This window comes from Trematomus bernacchii, unplaced genomic scaffold (genome assembly GCF_902827165.1).
Source record: "Trematomus bernacchii unplaced genomic scaffold, fTreBer1.1, whole genome shotgun sequence".
Taxonomy (NCBI): domain Eukaryota; kingdom Metazoa; phylum Chordata; class Actinopteri; order Perciformes; family Nototheniidae; genus Trematomus; species Trematomus bernacchii.
The window spans coordinates 3,945,050-3,951,014 of NW_022987950.1; the positions used below are offsets into that span (position 1 = coordinate 3,945,050).

At 38.8% G+C, this 5,965-nt stretch overlaps 1 long non-coding RNA gene across 1 annotated transcript; it reads right to left on the reverse strand.

Annotated features, from left to right (window-relative positions):
* Positions 1–386: 386 nt before the first annotated feature.
* Positions 387–4,494, reverse strand: LOC117470849. Its single transcript, XR_004554738.1, has 4 exons — positions 4,019–4,494; positions 2,586–2,637; positions 1,947–2,087; positions 387–1,286 (listed from the first exon to the last, which is right to left on the reverse strand). It is a non-coding gene; the product is annotated as an uncharacterized LOC117470849 (long non-coding RNA).
* Positions 4,495–5,965: the final 1,471 nt, after the last annotated feature.

Here is a 5,965-nt window from a genome sequence, read left to right on the forward strand (position 1 = left end):
GGCAACGGCCCACTACAGCTCCCCTTAGGAGAGACTGTGCACCCCGCTGAGGCCAGGATATTATTTAACAACGCTGCTGCCTCAGTTAAGCTTTGTGCATGCTGCTGAGCAGACATGATGGAACAATCGCAAACGGACATAATATTGTGTTCGCTTTTTTGAAATCGACTTCCTTTATCAACTGAGATGCCTTCCGTTTCAACTGAAATCCCTCTCACACAACATACTGAAATCGCATTTCATGTGTATATGATAGCGTTTCATTTGTGTATAAGAGATTGTTTCATATGTGTGAGAGCGTTTCATATGTGTGAGAGCGTTTCACATGTGTATACGAGAGATTTTTACATATGTTTGTAAATGATTTTGGTTTCAGTTGTGTATGAGAGTGCTTCACATGTGTATGTGAACGGTATTTCTGAATAATGTCCCCAACGGCCACTCATAGATATACGTTTCTTACAAATAAGTCATTCACCATGAAAAAAAATACATTAAAATATTACTAATTGACTAAAGAAATCTTCATCGACCAAAACCACAAATAAAGTCAACTAATCGACTAAGAAGGGAGAGCCCTGGTAACAATGGCCAAGCTATAAAAACGATGAGCTGAATTGAGCTCTGCATATAACTAAGCGGTCCTTTTAAACACGGGTAAAATGCAACAAGACCAATTGCAGCAGAGAAATCTTAGCATCAATGGAAATCTCAAATTTGATTATTTAGCAATAAAACTTTTAGGCATTTTATCTAGCTTAACTTTCAACCAGGTATATTTTTGCCAATGAGCATGTGAACATTTCCATTGAGCTATGGGAGCAACGGGCTGAACTGAACTCTGCATATGACTGAAATGCACCAAGAACAGTGACACTTTACAACAATACCAGTCCAAAATGCAATTCAATCAATGGAACTCTCAACTCGTACCTTTTAGCATCTTGCTGAACAGTAGTCGGCAACTACATATGCAGGCAATTTTTCAGTCTCTGAACCTTGGTTGAAAGGTTGCCAGGATCCAGCTCCAACAGTAGTTTTTGGAATACCTCAAAACTATATTTGAGATTCTTGGGGTATCTCAGATCCAAGGCATAGGTTAGTCCCAACAGATAGCAGCAGGCTCTGCTAAGATCCCTAAGACTTCTGAGGACAGGGATGCCCTCAATCACAATCCCTACATCAGTAGGTTCATCGACTGACCCATCTTGGTTCTGCAGCAGGTACATCTTCATCACCTCCTCTGCCAACTCCTCTTGTACACTGACAGGTGCATCAGCAGCATCCTGCAGACATTGAAAAGATAACTGGTTAGTGCTTACTTTCAGCCTGCATGTTACAAGACACACAACGAGCAATTCCTCACTGCTCACTCACTATGTATGTTCATGGTCATCACAGTCATCCATGATTACATTATTTAAAACTTCAAAACTAACACTGTTAAAAATCCTGAAAACTATTGTACTAACTAGGGCTGCAGCTATAGAGTATTCTAACGATGAATTCATTAATCGGATAATACATTATTTTGCTTTATTAAAAGAGCAATAGTAAATATAGAAAAGAGAAAATAAGACCGGCCTCTCAAAATGAACAACAAGAAAAATCCACATTGTTATTGTTTAAATTGCATACAATAATATGTCAAAACTAGACCCATTTAGTGCATTAAGTTTTAAAGAACCCATTTTCTGAAATGCAAAAACTAATAATTATTGTTTTTTTATTTCAAAGAACTCAAAAAAAAAAAGTATACGTCTTCTGGGCTACACATATAAGGGTACTATAATTGTAACTGATCACTGCACATCTGTATCGGCCTCGGTCTTACCTCTGTGCCACGCTGTCTGTCTGCTTGACTGAGTGCGTGTATGTCTGTCCCACTGCCCGATAATTTTTAGTAATCGAGTTACTTGAGGAATCATTTCAGCCATAGTACTAACCTCAAAGTCCTTGATCAAGGCACTCGCATCTTCTCCCAGATTCCAAAGGTACCGTGCTTCAATCGATAGTGCTTGAGAAGTGACCCTTTCGCTGAAGCCACACATGTGCAGAGCTTACATTGCCATCCCATAAGCTGCAACCTAAAAAAGTGAGGATAAATAGTGTTATCACATGGAGGGAACAGACTGGTTTAATGCTACTTCCATTTACCTACATACTTTTTGGACTAATATGTTTTATCATACAGAGCTTTAAAAATGAAACCCAATTATATTTACTCATTGATGCTAATAATTACATCTACTCCAAACTATAGTTAATGGAACATCTACCGTAATTGCACAAACATTTGGAAAACAGTCAATAAAAACGATTGCAGTTGCAGTGTTCAGAGCCAGGATCCTCAATTGCAGGAGTAGTATATAATAATTAGTAACAGTTTGTATTATCAAGTCCTAGATATTTGTATATAGTCACTGTTTATGTTTCTAACAAGTGCTTCCTGGCCTTTGCACTCAAACATGGTCGAAATCAAGGTGCAACTCATTTAGCTTATTCACCGATTTCTTAAACTTGTATAAAGCAAACTAATATGTTGGCAACGTTGTTTCAGTGTTTAATAAAATAATGAAATTTACCTCCTCTGTTTTGTTATCTTCGTTCAACTTCTCTCCGTTAGCGCAGTCGGTGCTGTGAAACAAATATTGAAAATATTTAACATGCTTCACAAAATAATTCAACTTTACTTGCGCTAGCCATCATCAAGTGTTCCCTCATAAATATGACAACACATAAGTTGGGCAGGTAGGCCACTCCTCTTAAGAAAATGCAATGCCTTATTATAATAAAGATGAAACAGTTTCATAAGCATATAGGCAAGACTAGTAACAGCTGCTGGGCCGCGGATGCAGTAGGCAGACGTTATCTGAAATCACTCGCACGATACAGTAATCACCCAAATAAACTAATAGCCACCTTACACAAACAAGGTGCATTTATCTTTGTATTATCCATACTTTTATCGGCGCTTCTACAAAAATCAACAATATAAGTAATACATTTACACAAACAACTAATAGTAGATTAACTACATTATTCAAAAATGTACAGTAACTTTGGATAATAACACGGGAGAAATAAACAGGGTGCTCTCTTTTCCTCTCTCCCTCTCCTGACAGCCCGTCAGTTTAGTCTCATGCAGCTCGCTAATCCAGGAATGAGTGACCCAAAAGTAAAGAATAAACATATTTATAAATAAGTTCGGTTACTTCCAGAGGTAGATAAGATTGCTAAATGTGTTAGGTCTAACTTGAAGCGTGTGCTCTGCTCACCGGTCCCCTCACAGCGGCAGAGCTGCAGGTGATCATGCAGAGCTGCGTGTCTCAGTTTGCAGAACCTGATCACTCTCCCGATTATACTTCACTCGTGTTTATGTCCATATCGATCAGATCTAGCTAGTTTTAGTTAATGATACGACTGCCTCCTTATCAGGGATACCTAAACGATAAGCGTTGCTTAGTAACCGGGTGTGGCGGCAAAGCCCCCTTCACAGCCTGTTCAAGGCGAGACTGTTGCTCCGTTATTCCGGCATGGCGGGACATGCAGACACACATATTCGCCGGCGCTGTTGTGTTACACGTCAGGCCGGCATGCTGTCTAATATCACACACTGGGGCAGCATTATGCTGGCATTGCCTGGTTAAGTATTAAAAAGTCGACGTAATGGCGGATCTTCTTTACTACAGCATTTCTGAATAACAGTGTAAAAGGGGCTTAAAACAAACAGCTAACTATGCTACATACAGACAGCTGGTTGATTAGGTACTTAAGACAACAACTGCGGACAAAGCAGGTGCTAATGTTTCTACTTTTTACTTGAGTAAAACGTTAGCTTCACTTCACCTGGTTGACTGTGTCCACCATGCGTGTGTAGAAGCGGACAGAGAACTAGCTAGACCTATGACAGCATGGCTGCAAGTGTGACAGTATTTAGATAATTACACACCATAAAGTTGTATATGCACAAAGTCAGGGTCAATATTTCATTAACTTTTGCTAGCTGGCTACTTACCAGGATTTGCAGGGAGTTTTCCTGGTGGTTCTCGTCGTGGTGTTTCCTTGCTTGTTGCGGTTGCCACATGTGGCGCAGATAGAAAAGTAGATTTCCCATGAGCACACTGCATTTGCGCGCGATTGTTAATGGGGTCCACTCATGACGTTTTAGTGTAATTTACTCAATTTCTTAAATTGTTGTTAAAGATGAAGAATATTGATTTGGAATGAGTAATAATTGCTGTTCCTGAAACTGATCAGTATAATTAGCCAATTCTCAAATATTTTGACTGAAATTTGCCAAAGATATTAAGGATATCTTAAAAATATAATTTGTTAGTCAAATACTCATTTATTTTCGTGTCATCAACTTAAATGATAGTAATAATTTAAGACAAAATTAACTGTTGGATTTGTAAGCATTTATTTTGGTATGTCCGACTCAAACAATTACTTTGGTGATATTTAGAGATTTTATTAAGGTAATATAGCTTTTTATTATTGTGATATCTACAAAGCCACTGTTTTAGTTTTTTGAGTGTACACTGAAAAGCGCCATATAGATCAAATGCATTATTATTATTATTATTTATTCTAAATGCATTTATTTTCATTAGACATGCACTCGCATTTATTTGTACTTTTCTGGAGTTCCTCCTCCAATAGCAGATTGGCAAATGATATCGCCCAATCTCACCAAACACAATCTTAATTGATTGTAAAGTGTCTGTGGTGAATGGACAGTATGGCAGCACTGTAGACAGTCTCCGGTGTGATAGTAGACTTCATAGTGACATCACATGTAACACTTGCGATTCTATTGGCTATTGCTCCAAAACATTGTACGTGATAAGCTAAGGAGCGGGACATTTTTAAGTGGTTGACTAATCAGAACAGTGTCAGCCAGCTAACCAATCAGAGCAGACTGGGCTCTGGTTTCAGACAGAGGGTGAAAAGAGGTGCTGCAGCACAGGCAGTATGAGAACAATAAAGAGCTTTTTGAACATTAAAGCATGGAAACATGTCACAGTAGCGGAACAAAATACTAATATAACCTGAAAATGTGCATAATATGTCCTCTTTAAATTCTGTTTTTATCTTACCGAACAAAGTATTGCTCGGTTCTCATTAAAATTAGAAAAATACATAATCAACATACTTTTCTCCATAACTGAGAGGACACATGAACACTGGCATTTGTAGACAGTATGTATTAGAGCCAGTATTTTGCTTTTATAAGAAAGGCCACCTAATTGTGACATCTGTAGTCAACGCACTATAAAGGACTACAATTCCCACGGCGCCTGTGCTAAAGCCACAGTGATGGGCAACCTGTTGAGAGACGCCGTCGAGGAACAGTTTTTAACCGTACGTACACGTACACGTACACGTACACGTACATACAAATCGTACAAGTACCCTTTAAGTTATGAAGTTATAAGCATTATCAAGAAAGAAAGAATACCTAAGTTGTTTGTTATTTTATTTGAGTTTTGCCTATTTCTTTTGAATATTGTAAAGGCCTATTTTCTTTATTGCATGTGCAATTGTTTGTTATTTTAGCATTTTGGCATCAGAAAAAAAAATACAGTAGCCTACTATTAGTTATTAGAAATCAGCTGTTTATTAGGCTGCATTTATGCAGTTTGTTAGAAGTATTCGTTGTTCTCGCGCCCAGGAGAGAAGCTTAGAATGAAGAGACTAATGGAGTCTCCGGAAAGGTTCAAATTAGTTGAGTTTAATTAAATGGCACGGTGATACAACAAGCAGAGGGTAAGAGGAGAGACAGAGCAGCTGTTGCCTCGCCGGGGTGAAGGGGTGAAGAAGGGTCCCGAGACAATCCTCGTCAGCTGGTTATATCCCCTCCGTAGGCTCCTCCTCGAGGGCCGGTTAGCGTTGCTGGGGGTCGTCTTCAATGTCCGTTATTGCGCATAACAGAGGATTCAGACGTTGTACATTCATTGCC